Here is a 15,805-nt window from a genome sequence, read left to right as displayed (position 1 = left end):
GAGTCATGCACACTCTTGACAATGTGGAAATGGGTGATGCTGTTGATAGAATAAAGTGACAAAGTGATGCCCACAACAAATTTCACCTAAGGGAGCACAAAAGTACCTAGAATGAGTTTGAAAAGGAGGAGCACTATAACCCCCGCGATGTTCAGGTTGAGTACTATCAGGGTCAATGCATGGTGGACATGTATCTTGCCAAGTATCCATCAAGAGGTATCTGGGCGTAAAAAAATGAAATTTAGAAACTTCAAACTTCAGAATAAAGTGACAAAGTGATGCCCACAGCAAATTTCACCTAAGGGAGCATAAAAGTACCTAGAATGAGTTTGAAAAGGAGGAGCACTATAACCCACGCAATGTTCAGGTTGAGTACTATCAGGGTCAATGCATGGTGGACATGTATCTCGCCAAGTATCCATCAAGAGGTTATGCTTTAAGAACATGCTTTGAGACCCAATGAGTAACAATTTGAGATTTAGGCTTGGAAAAGATGTGCTTTTTAGGAGGTTTAGCAACTAGGCTAGATAGTACAAGTTTGTACGCATCTTTGGGTAGCCACATTGACAATTCCTTCTTGCTTGGCCTTCTTTGAGTAGTGACTAGAGTAGTTGGAACATGTATGCCATGGCCCTCACTTGAGGACTCATCGATTATCCACATCATTTGTCTTGGAGCTTCAAGAGCAGATTTTGAAAGTGGGTTATGTAAGGTAGAAATACCACCCTTTTGACATGATAAAACTCGTGGAGTAGGAGATCCCAAGATGCAATCAGAACCAATTGGCAATTCGTATTGTCTATTCTTCCAATCTAATGAACAATTGGTAGCACTTAACCAACTGACATCTGGTGATCCTGAATGGACATCATAATGACACATTTTTCCTCTATAGAGTTATCTTCACCTGAGAAGCTTCGTAAGTCAATAGGAATGTGCACAAGTGTTGGTTGTCCCAAGGCTACCCATGTGTCAAATGAGAGAACATTATAATCTGCACCAGAGTCAATTAAGGCAGAGACAAAGTAGGTAGTCTCATGAAGATGAAGACACACGTGAATATTGAAAGGATTGACATATTGTTCATCAGTAGCCAACTGTAAGGTCAACACAGAAGCCTTGCGACGCTCCTTGGCTTTTGCAACTCTAGCTTTAGCTTCTTCTTGAGCCTGACATTTAAGTAGGTCATGTGCTTCTTTCCGTGTGTGGGCAACATGCATTTGTTGAAGTATGACTTCAGTTAATGGTTCATTGTATTTCTTGAGACGACTTCCATTAATGAAGTTAGGCATTTGCTCACCTTCTACTGTCTCTAAACGCACTGCACCACTTGGAGTAAGCTCATTAATCACAAACGGTCCTAGGCCATGTTTCTTGAGCTTTCTCTTATGCTTCTTAAGTGTGTACAAGAGCACAAGGTCCCCTTTTTTGAATCGGCCAGTTGTTACATTTCTATCATACCATTGCTTTTGTCTCCTCTTCTCGGCATACATCCCCATTACCGCCAATAAGCGGGTCTCATCAAGCTTTTCCAATTCATCAATGCATTGAGAAAGCTCATGACCAGTCCAGTCCAATTGTTTAGCAACTCGTAGAGTAGGTACAAGAAATTCAATGGGAAGAATTGCATCTAGCCCAAAAGAAAGCTCAAATGGGGTTGTGCCCACCACAGATGTTTTATAGGCTGTCCTATATGCCCAAAGAACTAAGTGCAACTTTTGCTCCCAATCAGTCCTATGTCCCTCAACAATCTTTGTGAGTGCTGTGCAGAGAATCTTGTTAGTACTCTCAACTTGACCATTGGTCTGGGGATGATAGGGTGCAGTCACTAATGCTTGCTTCAACTTTTCAAAGGATTCCTCACACTCGTCAGTCCAATTAAACTTTACAAGAAGAGCATATAATGGTCTGGCTAGGACAGCGTACATGTAGATGAATCGACAATAATAACCACAATGTCCCATGAATATTTGTACCCCTTTAGGGTTGATAGGCCGAGGTAATGAGACAATGACATCAATTTTATCCATATCTGTTGAAATCCCATTGCGAGAAATAATATGGCCCAAAATTTTTCCTTGTCTTACCATGAATTTGCACTTGTCAGGATTCAAGCATATACGATAAACTTGACACTTTTGAAACACAAGTCTGAGGTGTTCTATATGATCATCACGCTCTTGTGAGTGAACACATAAATCATCCATGAAGATCTCAAGAAATAGCCTAAGGTACTCCTTGAATACATGACTCATCAATCGCTGAAAGGTTGCAGGTGCATTTGTTAGACCAAATGGCATAACACGATAGGCAAAGATGCCATCTTCAGTAGCAAAGGCTATCTTGTGTTGATCCTTTGGATCAATTGACACTTGATTGTAATCGGAGAATCCATCCAAGAAACTATATGCCTTTTTTCCTGCAACTCGTTCCAAAACATGATCTGTGAGATTGGAAGTGGGTAATGATCACATACAGTAGCTCCATTTACCTTCTTGAGGTTTACACATACTCAAAGTTTTCCATTTTTCTTGGGCACCACTACAATAGGGGAGACCCATTCAGTGTGTTCAATCTCATAGATAAATTCTACCTCTAAGAGCTTGTCTATTTCTTCTTTTATCTTTCATGCAAAATTCTCATTATAATAAGGACGTTGCTTGGAAGGCTTTTTATCCTCTCGCAATGGAATTGTATGCTGACATATGCTTGGATCAACTCCTTTGAGGTCTTTATAACTCCAAGCAAAAACATCGCGATACTCCTTTATTGTTTGAATTAATAACTTCTCCTCATCTAAGGACAAGTCTGTGGCAATCCACACATAGCGAGGCTCTTCTCCTAGCTTAGCGATATCAATTTTTTTTGCATCTTCTGGACCATCATATGAAACCCCTATCATGCTTGGCTTTTGTCGCATGGGCTTTTGAAGAACAATCTTCCGATCTTGAAGAGTGTACTGTGTGATGTTCGGGGGAACATTGAGACCTTGTTCTTGTCCACTTGAGTCATCACTAATTGAAGACCATGCGGTTTTGAGCTCTTTTTTGCAATCTTGCATCAGAGTTTTTTGTTCAACCGTTATCTTTGCACTTCTGGAACTCTCTTTTGAATCTGTTTGAGACTTGAGTTTTTGTTTTGGTCTCTTTGTTTTTTTGTGATTTTTGCTAACATTTTTTCCTAAGAAGTGAGGTGGTAGTCGAGAGTGTTCATTCTTAAACTCTTCATTTTCTTTTTGTATTCTCTCACGTCGTTCCCTCTCATCTTGTTTACGGATTCTCTTATGGCTCTTACAGCATTTACGTTTAGGTCGGCTTCGAGGGATCTCTACTTGAACCTCCCCTCCTCTCAAGAGTAGGCGTGCCTTTCCTAACTCTTCCTCGGGGATTATCACATCATTATCAAAATCAGAGTCCCATCCATCTTCCTTATCAGCATCATTAGCAGATTCGAGTGTTAAATCCTCCACGGGGACTTCCTCTACAAATCATCTAAAAGGTCACGTGGTTGTAGCATTCGTATAGGAATAATGTCATATCCATCTGAGTCACAAAATTGAATTGGCTTAGGTAAAGCACATGTTGATAATGTTGCAAGGACATGACTCCATTCTAGGGGATCAATTAATTGCTCAGGGAAGGGTTGTGGAATGTATGCCTCATCTGATACACTTCGATTACCCTTAAGTCTCTTAGTGTTGAAATCCTTACATGAGGCTCCACACATCCACAGATCTTCTCGCCCATCTGACAATGTAACTCTTGAGCCCTCATATGAAGCAAAATCAAACTCATCTATTGGAGACCTTGTTACATCACGATGAGTGATTCTTTAGGTTGACCCTTGTGATGACAGAATCATGTCGGAGATACAAAAAATTGTATCCCCAATCTTGAATCATTTGAAATTGTCGCATGAATGGTCTACCCAATATCACTTCATAGTTTGGATGTTTTCCAAAATCCACTACTACAAATGTGTGCTCATATTCAATCCCACATGTGGTGACCAATATGTTCTCTAGCAGCCCAATGGGATGTTCTAAGCTTCCATCTGCTAGCTGCAAGCGCATCCTGGTACTCCTAATATCTAGTTTGCCCCATTTTTCCCAAATGGACCTTGTCACAATGCCCACTCCTGCACCACTGCTGTCAAGTATTGCAGTTGAAGCTACTTTTCGCACTTCTAATGGGAGGGTAGCATTTCCCTAATCATCCTCACAAAATTTTCCTACTTTGTTGATAGGAACTCGCATAACATGCTTTGTCTCAGGATGTATAGTACAATGATGGTGACTCTTTTGTAGCAATACATGCTTTGACAAACATGTGGCAATATCATTCCACAACTCTGGTCGAAGCTTTATCAAATCAAGCAAAGGTAAGGTACAAGCCACTGGTGCTGACAAAATAGCTTGCACGATACCCATATCCATCTCCTTTGTCAACCTTCTATGCATGGCGGGTATCCTCAAGGTTTGAGAACAGTTCTCATATTCTCCCAAATAAGATGGTAAGGTTTTCATTGTATGCTTACTTCTAGGATAAACAATTGTTTGAACTTCCTCCTGGGTGCTTGGGCGTCTAAAGTTGTTTTCTGTGCCCCTGGCCCAAAGATCTTGTTACCCGCATTTCAGGAGGTGCATTTATGGGAGGCCGAGTTGGCTCCCCTACCCTTCGATTGTCATAGTGAGAGAAACGTTGTTGTGGTGTGATCTGTGGTCGCACTTTTGGCATAGGATAATATCTTGGTGCTAGAGTTGGGCTACTTGCAGTAGTCCACTTTGATGTTGAGGGTCCCTCTCTAGTGAACTCTCGTAGGGGAGGAGCAACAATTTCTCCAAGAAAGGCTGTCTCTCCTGGTTAAGCTGTAGTAGTTCAGAACACTTCCATGAATAATGGTTGTGCTCTCCACGTGAGCTCACGAATCTCCTTCCAATCTAAGGTTCGGTATTCATTGGCCATTTATCAATGATTCGGTCCTTGTATCCTGCAAGCTTCTCGACTACCACCACAAGTGCTAGAGGAAGATCTAGCTCTGGCAATCTAGTTGTGGCATAATATCCTTCTAAAGAGTCCTTATAGACCTCTTGCAGTGGGTCATCCTGAAAGACCTTTGTCACTGGAATTTGTCGTACAAACTCCCATTGGTTCTCAGCCCCGTGATCCATTTTGCTCTTGCCTTTCCTGTCTCTTTCCAAATTTAGATCTACAAAAAGTAAATCATCTATGGATGGCTTTGAGGACTGGGCATTGGATGGTCCAGGCATGTCCGGCTCAATGAGCCAATCATCTCTAGACTCCCTTGCTCTAGAAGGCTTTGATAAGTCTAAGAACTCACTTTTAGAGAGCTCCCCTAATTTGTCTACATTCTCTGGATGATAGGTGACTTCGTAGAGCGAACACCATCTCCACCCATGTACATGTTACCCTGGTCATTGCCTAGAGGTGCTCTATCAAGCTCTGAGAAAAAGTCTACGATGTTAACGAGATACCGTTGTTGTGGATTCCTAAAGATCTCAGCTCCTTGAGCATTCTTGTAGACATATTAAAGTCTCACATTGAGTGGTAACCCCATGGTATCGGCTTCAAATGGATTAAAAGATCTTGTGGGTGTCCTATTTGGGGCTAAGGGATGACTATTTGATGGCCCTAGATTGTCCATAGACAATGAGCTAGTTGTCCTGGAAAGGGTATCAGATTGGGATTCAAAAAAGGTTTCAACAATATCTGCCAAATTTCCTACCGATTGGGTCCCACTTTCTTGTGTAGGTACTCTAGAAGGTTCCCTAGGCCCTATGGCAGTGTTTATATGACGTCCCGACCGCAAGTGCATAAGGTCAAATTTTAAGATTTTTTTTTAAATAAAAAATAAAAAAAAATCCAAAAAATTTCAAGTTGGCTCTAACTTTGCGAGAACCTATTTTGAACCCCCTCGAACACATTAGGCCAAAAAAATAGCGTATTTTTCAGGATCAAAAATCCCCTAAAATTTACCAGTTTTCCATACTGAGAGCTCACTATGGGAAAATGGTTCCGGGACCGAAATTTCGACGATGGGTGTTTTCTAACTCCTCTCGAAAAGTTAGATAACCTCCCAAATTTTTACGATAGAAAATGAAAAATTATCCGATGCGGTGGCGGTCTTTATGGTGCGGTGTGTGGGTCTCTCCGCGCGGTGCACTGTTCACGCACAACCGCCTTCTTTTTTTTTATTATTATTTTTTCTTTTTTGAAGTGCTTGTGCAGTGAACTCAATGCATGTGCAGCTGTGAGATTTGCAGCGAATTCAATACATGTGCAGGGAACTCAATGCATGTGCAGCTGTGAGATTTGCAGCAAATTCGAAATGTACAATCTTCATGTGTGTGTACAGATTTCAGTTTCTCTACAGGTGCAGATTTAACAGAGAACTAAAATGCACAAAATAAAAGATGCACAAAACTAAACTAAGCTACGAACAGAGAATAAAACGAACATGAAAAAAATTGAAACTGTAAAAATTAACCTCAGACAGTAAAAATTATCCTCAAACAGAATGACAAAAATTCAAAAACAGGCCTCTCTCTTTCACACACAAATTGAAATTTGCAGGTTTAGCGCCTACCTCCAATCCTTCTCGTGTGTTGAATCATTGTAAGGGAGAAGCGTAGCCAGCCAATCGCACTCAAATTATTGCAAGACAAATAAAGAGAATTTAACAACAGATTAATCTTAAATAAATACCAAAATTAGTCCCAAAGCCTGCTCTCCTATCCAACAGTTTTGCAACCGATTGGAGCTTAACAAGGAGTGGTAGTGTGTGTATGGTGCTCAACTACTAATGTAGGCACTCTCTCCCCGACAGCGGCGCCATTGTAGAGCGGTTCTCTCTACCGTGCAATATAGTGCTCATAGAGTACTACCGATCAACAAATGTGTTAAGAAAAACAATGTCAATCCGAGGACTCGACCCGATTAGTGCATGAAGGCTTATCCCATGAGGGAGAGCTCACATACACAAACCACCACTTGACGATTCAACCATTCAGCACCTCAATCAATCTCTCAATCCCTTAAATTCACTACACTAATCAAGAGAACAAGCAATGCATAGCAATCTCTTAATCCCATTCAAACATTGATTAAATCTTAGCTTTCCAAACCCATAAGCGTGCATCTACTAATCCACAAGATTAAGCAAGCATAGAATGTAACATTCACAAACCCACAAGCTCATAGAGAGAGTCATTCCATGAATAACTCATTGCCAATGAAGTGGGCAAGAGCTTGCATAAATGGAGACTACACACACACTCACTACAAGCATGCAGCATAACATACACAAGAGAAAGAAAGAAGCATTCAACTAATCATAGATTAATCTACTTCAATGATGCTAAATAAATTAAGAAAATGAAGTGGAGCTATACTCATTGGAGCTTGATGCTCATTAGAGTACAATAGAGAGAGAGTTAGAGAGTTGCCATAGCTTGAGAGCTCAAGAGCTTCACTTAATAGCTTATGAGAATGGCAAAAAATGTCCCTTTTCTTTAGCTTACATCTCTTTTGTAGAGATGTCACTAACCCTAACCCTAGGCCTCTTTCACACATGGGCGGACAACCCCATAAGTGAGCCTTGCTTAATACACTTAGAACTCTCATTTAGAACCCACATTGGCCTAAAACGATTTACATTGCACTTCGGCACAAAATTATGAAAAAATTATGTGCATCTTTATGTTCCCATGGCTACAATCCCGCTCTCTCGTATGAATTGCTTCCGGCCTCCTTCCATAATCCGTGTTCCCGTGGAACAGGTATGATCGAAATGTAACAACTGGTCAATTCAAAAAAGGGGACCTTGTGCTCTTGTACACACTTCAGAAGCATAAGCGAAAGCTCAAGAAACATGGCCTAGGACCGTTTGTGATTAATGAGCTTACTCCAAGTGGTGCAGTGCATTTAGAGACACTAGAAGGTGAGCAAATGCCTAACTTCATTAATGAAAGTCGTCTCAAGAAATACAATGAACCATTAACTGAAGCCATGCTTCAACAAATGCATGCTGCCCACACACGGAAAGAAGCACATGACCTACTTAAACGTCAGGCTCAAGAAGAAGATAAAAGCTAGAGTTGCAAAAGCCAAGGAGCGTCGCAAGGCTTCTGTGGTGACCTTACAGTTGGCTACTGATGAACAATCTGTCAATCCTTTCAATATTCATGTGTGCCTTCATCTTCATGAGACTACCTACTTTGTCTCTGCCTTAATTGACTTTGGTGCAGATTATAATGTTCTCTGATTTGACACATGGGTAGCCTTGGGACAACCAACACTTGTGCACATTTCTATTGACTTACGAAGCTTCTCAGGTGAAGATAACCCTATAGAGGGAAAATGTGTCATTATGATGTCCATTCAGGATCACTAGATGTCAGTTCCCTTTTATGTGGCTAGTAAGTCCAAGGCAGTGGTAGAGGTTGTTCTTGGTCGATCATGGTTAAGTGCTACCAATTGTTCATTAGATTGGAAGAATAGACAATACAAATTACAAATTGATTTTGATTGCATCTTGGGATTTGCTGCCCCACGAGTTTTATCATGTCAAAAGGGTGGTAGTTCTACATTACACAACCCACTTTCAACATCTTCTCTTCAAGCTCCAAGACAAATGATGTGGATAATCGATGAGTCCTCAAGTAAGGGCCATGGCTAGCATGTTCCAACTACTCTAGTCACTGCTCAAAGAAGGCCAGGCAAGAAGGAATCATCAATTTGGCTACCCAAAGATGTGTACAAACTTGTACCATCTAGCCTAGTTGCTAAACATCCTAAAAAGCATATCTTTTTCAAGCCTAAGCCGTAGATTGTTACTCATTGGGTCCCAAAGCATGTTCTTAAAGCACAAGGCTATTATGAGGGTGCAACAGCACTTTGGCTTCCCAAATGCCATGGTTTGCTAGAGCCAGAAGAGTGTATCAATAAGATTCCAGAAGACACTCTTGATTTTTCATATCAGTGGGTGCAAAGGAAATCAACACAACCTCTTCAAGATAGGATAGGTGGTTGTGATAGCACAAATCACTAGAATGAACTAGCAAAAGATTTTGTGTATCTAAAGGCAGGGGTACTAGGAAGTAGTATGATCCTCCAAAAAGGGGCTACCAAGTTGCTCTACAACTGTAAAATTATCCAAAAATTAGGACAAAAGGGAATGAACTAGGCAACGCTATTGGTCAATGACCACCCCACCCCAATTTCTAGTCCATCATTCCTCTAAAATAGAGGCTGACAAAGGCAAAACAGACCTCAAACCAATTGTGAAGACCCCGTATCCTTAGAAGAAACCTTTTCAAAACATTGCAATGGGAAAACATTGAAGGAGAGAGGCTAGATGGAATGGAGACAATCAAAAAAACGATCACCAAGAAGAGCAAGTAGAAAATGCAGATTCAAAATGCTCAATGAAAACCCCACTTGGGAGATGATGTATTTGAAAATAAAGAGGAGGACTATGTGGAGCCAATAAGGATTTCAGTAGCACTCTCTACAAAAAGGAGTGGTAACCAGCCAAGATACCCTTAATTCAGGGGTGGATTACAATATCCTATCATTTGAGCAATGAGCGGCTCTAAGTAAGCCAACTCTAACCCCCATTCCATGTAATCTAAAGACATTTTCCAACTACTAGTGTCCATGTAAAGGCACACTATATACGGAATTGCACATTCAAAATGTCAAACTGGCTTATAAGCTCCATGTGGCAAGCCTGGGACAACAAGTGGCTTAAGATGTACTCAAGCGTAGCTCGCACTGTATCCATAATTAAGCTATTCATTGGGAGTAGAATGAAGTTAGCCTCACCCATCGGCGACACCCATCTCCCTATCCATATAGGAGAACAAGAGCCAATTCTAAACCCCTCAGTGTTTGGAGATAGTTTTATGGATGACACTCCTTTACCAATCAAGCCATGGAGCCCAATCAATCAATGCCAACCAACTTCTTTTACGTAAAGGAAACCTAAAGTCAAATCAACTCAAAGAAGAAGTAGGACAAGGACAAAGAAAAAAGTTCTTAATCTAGCTTTTGTACAATCAACACACCTAGGCACTTCAATACCATTGTGCATTCCTAAGGAGGTCACCTCTAAAGTACCACATGATGCCAAAGACTCCTAATTTTGTATTCTAACAAAGAGTAGAAACTCCAAAGGAATAGATACAGCTAGATTCTATCACATCATCTCCTTGAAGCCCAAGGTTTTTATGAAGGTAACTACAGGATATGGATGAGGATTGGGCATCCCTTATGCCATAGCAAGAATGCATAGAACAATCCAATATGATGGGGCTTTGTCCAACCACACTCGGGAGAAGAAACAACTCAATCAAGAAACCAATTTACTATGGCCTAGCACACAAATGCACACTTGGAGTGCCTCACTCACCTTGTGAAATCTTTGTGCCTAGTATTATTGTAGGAGATGATGTTGCCAAGCAGAAACAACTCAATCAAGAAACCAATTTACTATGGCCTAGCACACAAATTCACACTTGGAGTGCCTCACTCACCTTGTGAAATCTTTCTGCCTAGTATTATTGTAGGAGATGATGTTGCCATGCAGTCGCATCTGAAAGCTCCACTACACCGTCGCCACCACTGCCACCCTCCCATGGAAACCCAACCCTCCTCACAACTTAATCTCTCACACTCACTCTCACATGCAAGCAAACAAGCACTGATAAGAGTTCAAATAATCAAGAATGTAATAGCGTAAGATATTAGATAAAGAAGAAGAGCACACTATTGAATTAGCATAAAAGAATGAGTTGCGAGAGTTACATTTTGCCTCTTATTTGTGGTTGCTAGGGTCTATACTTGTGGGGTACCAAAGTTAAAAATTATCTCCTAAGGCTCATTTGGCCACTCTTTTGTAACACCTAATCCACGATTACTACTCTCTATCTAAAATCACATGGTGTGCCTTTAATAATAGACAAGTGAAACGACCACACATGTGGAATATACAGTACATGGTTTTCAAGAAAATTTTAGTGCTTGTGGCCAAAAGGGTGGTGGGCACACATAAAATATACAATACATGGTTTTCAAGTAAATTTCAATGGCTATGGTCCAAAGGTGGTGAAATGATACAGTGGCTGGCATGAACGCCATAGAGGTCTCCAAGAAGGGTTAACACTAGTTCTGTAATTGGACACTTAAGTGTCCTGAGACACTAAAGTGTCCTGAAAAATAGCATTTTTCTTGAGTTTTTGTGGGCAATCTATTAAGAGTTTTGAATTGCTTAACATCCACAGATGTTCCTCAAGACCCAAAAAATCCTTGAGATTTTTTAAATTGCACTTTTCTTAGCTTTTGCAAGGCAATATTTTAATTTTCTTAGACACATGCTGATAAAACGCATGATTTTTGCTGTTTTCAAAATAGTAGTAATTTGGACATAACTTTTAGAAGGGACATAGTTTGATCATAAAACTTGTCTTGATGGAAAGCCCATGATGTAAACTAAATCTTGGAATCATCAAACGACAATTATTGGATAAATTTTTCACTCGCTAATATTGAAATGATGTTTTTTATACAGGTGGAGCATGAATTTTTCTCCTTCCATATGCAAGCTAATAATGTAAAACTTGAGGTGCACCCATGTTATATAGGGTAAATACTACTTTGTTTTGAATTTTCCAAAACTTTAGAGCCACTTTTTGGGCCTCTTCTCATACATGGCCTTTTGCGCAACCTGTTTTTAATACATAAAATGTCTAATTATGAGCCTAATTTTGATTTTCATCAAAGGGGAAAGCTGTGTAAGTGCATTATTTGTTGTAACTATAGGTGTAGACTACTTGTGCAACCTACTTAAGTTGTAAGATTCCTCCCCCACCCCCTTTTTGATGTCTAGTATCTTTCCCTGTAATCAACCCTCTTCAGAAATATACAGACCCTGTTGCTAACTATTTTAGCCTAGAGAGATTATTCTAGAGAGAGAATATTCAGATTTTGAATATTTTTGGATAGAAAAATATCTCTTATAATTCAGATGAGTTCCCCTGAAACAGAAATTCAAAAAGAATTTTCCAATGTGCAATTGGAATTATATGGAAATAGGTATAAAGAACCTTAGTCTAAGGGTCTAGATTTTCAGAAATCTTTAGACTATGGTCCAATTAAGGTTCCTATGGGCCAATAGCATCAATCCATGTGTAGGGAAGAGATAAATCCATATTTGTAAAAAGAAGATACCCAAAAATGAGTAAATGCTCACATAAGGTGAAGAGTTAAAAATGTACAAGGTTTATTAGTAAAAAACTATGAGCAATATTAAAATGATTCCATTATGACACATATGTAAGGAAGGGGAGTTCTTTAAAGGAGGTGCATATTTCACATAAGATGAAGAGTTGAAAATGTACAAGGTTTATTAGTAAAAAAACTATGAGCAATATTAAAATGATTCCATTATGACACATATGTAAGGAAGGGGAGTTCTTTAAAGGAGGTGCATATTTCACATGCTTGAATGAGTTTTAAACTCATAAAAATTGAGATATTTCATCTCTCCTCTCTCCTCATTCAAGTCTAGTTCCAAAAAGTTAGCTTAACTGACCTAAAAATGGTCAAATATTGACCAAACTGATTTAGAAAATTCTAGAATCAGTTTGTTTGGTTAGGAGCTCAATTTTTCCTATAAATAGAAGCCTCCCCCTTGTTGAAAAATATATAGTGTTTATGCATCGTTACTCTACTCCACCTAAGTCAGAAACTGTGAATTCATTTAATAATTCACTAGTTTTTGGAGCTTCCCTCTTTCTTCAATTCCCATTAGTGGCTCCATCAACATACTTAACCAATTGATTGGTTGGGGGCCTCTACCGTGAACAAAGAATCAAGCAAGTTGTAAGGTAATTAGTGAATATTCATCTTTCTATAATTTCTCAATGTTTCTCTCTTCTCAACCCCTCTCAAGCTTGAGAAGTTTAATTGGTATGGTTTTTTTTAAATTACTATTGAAGTTTGAATAGTAGTGAAGAGTTACATAAGTTAATAAATGCTATTGAAGTTAATTTTCATTTATGTTTAAATTCTAATGATTTTTATGTAAATTCTCTCTCTCTCTCAAGAAATGGTCATACTCATGACCCGTTCTCAATCCAAATCAAGCTTTTCATAAAGCTTTTCCTTAACCCAAGATTAAGCTATGCTTGAGGCCAATTTAATGGCTTTTTTCTATGCTTTTAGTTTATGCATATTGATGATTCAATCCACTATAGATTAATGATCCAATTAGAGATCATTTTAATTATTTCCTTAATGATAAGCTTTATCCCTTAGAAAAATTGAGATTTATCAGTCATAGCAGCGGAGCTATGGCAAAATTTTTATAAAAATTATGCATAAAAAATTTTCATTCAAAGCATAAAAAGAGGACTTCCTACCATATTCTAGGAATCATCATCCTAGATTAATTGAAAGAATTTCATTATAATCATGGAGAAATTGAATTTTAATATTATGCATAAAGGATAAATTTTTATATCAAAAGTGTTATTTTTATCATTTTTATTTTCATGCATAGAAGTATGCATAATGGATAAATTTTTATATCAAAAGTGTTACTTTTATCATTTTTTCTTTCATGCATAGAAGTATGCATAAAGGATAAATTTTTATATCAAAAGTGTTATTTTTACCATTTTTATTTTCATGCATAGAAGTATGCATAATGGATAAATTTTTATATCAAAAGTGTTACTTTTATCATTTTTATTTCATACACAAAAGTATGCATAAAAGAAAATTTTTATATCAAAAGTGTTACTTTTATCATTTTTAATTCTCATGCATAGAAGTATGCATAAAGGAAAATTTTTATATCAAAAGTGTTACTTTTATCATTTTTAATTTTCATGCATAGAAGTATGCATAAAGGAAAAAATTTTATATCAAAAGTGTTACTTTTATCATATTGGATTTCATGCATATAGGTATGCATAAAAGATATTCTTTTTATACTAAAAGTATGATTTTCCTCATAAATGGATTTTATGCTTAACTTAGATGCATAAGAGAAATTCTTTTATTCTAAAAGTATAATTCCCTACCAAATTGAAATCATGCATAAGAAGATGCATAAAAGATTGATTTTAATTTCGAAAGTGTTAGTCTCCTTAAATGGAATTTATGTATAAATAAATGTGTAGAGAAATCTTATATCAAATAAAAGAACTCTCTTTTAAAAAAAAAAGATATGAAATGTGATAAGATGTGATAAGAGGTGTATGAGATGTGATACGAATTGATAAGATGCGTATGGAAAGTGATAGGATGTGATAAGAGGTGTGATAAGAGGTGATAAGATGCTTATGAAATAAGTTAGGATGTGATAAGATGAATTAAGATGTGTATGGGGGGATGAGGTAAGAAGTGTATGTGATAGGATAAGATATATATGGGTTGTGATAGGGCGAGAATGGATGTGATGTAAAAGATTAGATGTGAAAGTATATGGGGTTATATAAATGGGAATGTGAAAATGGATGTATGTGAATGTGAATGTAGATGTGGATGTATAGATGTGAATGTGGATGTATGTATGTATGTGGATGTAGATGTGGATGTATGGATGTGTATGTATGAATGTGGATATGGGATGTGGATGTATAAATGAGGATGTGAAAATGGAGATAAGCATGTAGATGTGGATGCATGAATGTGGATGTATGGATGTGAATGAGGATATAGATGTGGATGTATGGATGTGAATGTGCATGTAGATATGGATGTATATATGTGAATGGGAATGTGGATGTGGATGTATGTATGCATGTGGATGTGGATATGGATGTGTATGTATGAATGTGGATATGGGATGTGGATGTATAAATGAGGATGTGAAAATGGAGATAAGCATGTAGATGTAGATGTATGGATGTGAATGTGGATGTGGATGTGGATGTATGAATGTGGATGTATGGGTGTGAATGAGGATGTGGATGTATGGGTGTGAATGAGGATGTGGATGTGGATGCATGGATGTAAATGTGGATGTGTATGTATGGATGTAGGCATGTAGATGTGGATGCATGAATGTGGATGTATGGATGTGAATGAGGATATAGATGTGGATGTATGGATGTGAATGTGCATGTAGATATGGATGTATAGATGTGAATGAGAATGTGGATGTGGATGTGGATGTATGTATGTATGTATGTGGATGTGGATGTATGAATGAGGACGTGATAATGAATGTATGCATGTGGATGTGGATATGGATGTGTATGTATGAATGCGGATATGGATGTGGATATGGATGTGTATGTATGAATGTGGATATGGGATGTGGATGTATAAATGAGGATGTGAAAATGGAGATAAGCATGTAGATGTGGATGTATGGATGTGAATGTAGATGTGGATGTGGATGTATGGATGTGGATATGGATGTGAATATATGATATGTGATGTGAAGGAATCTGAAGTGAAGAGATGGAAAATGATATGATTGGATGAGTACACATATAAATGAAATGTGGAATAAGTAATGTGGATTGCATGAGGGATAATGTGGAAAAATGAGAGTTAATATAGAAATTGTATTTGTAAACTGTTTGTAAATGCTGTTTGTAAATGGCTGTTTTATGTCAAGAATGCTGGGAAAGCATTTTGACCGTCTTGTGATTAAGGTCGTGGAGACCTAACTGATAAAGTTGCAACTGCTGACGGAGAGTCAATGGAGGACGTCTCGCGTAGCAAGGTCGACCGAGGTCTTGACCAGCCTCGGTTCGATTAAAATGGTG

This window comes from Cibotium barometz, chromosome 17, assembly GCF_041138505.1.
Source record: "Cibotium barometz isolate CiBa-2024 chromosome 17, ASM4113850v1, whole genome shotgun sequence".
NCBI classification, from domain to species: domain Eukaryota; kingdom Viridiplantae; phylum Streptophyta; class Polypodiopsida; order Cyatheales; family Cibotiaceae; genus Cibotium; species Cibotium barometz.
This window is presented reverse-complemented; position numbering follows the sequence as displayed.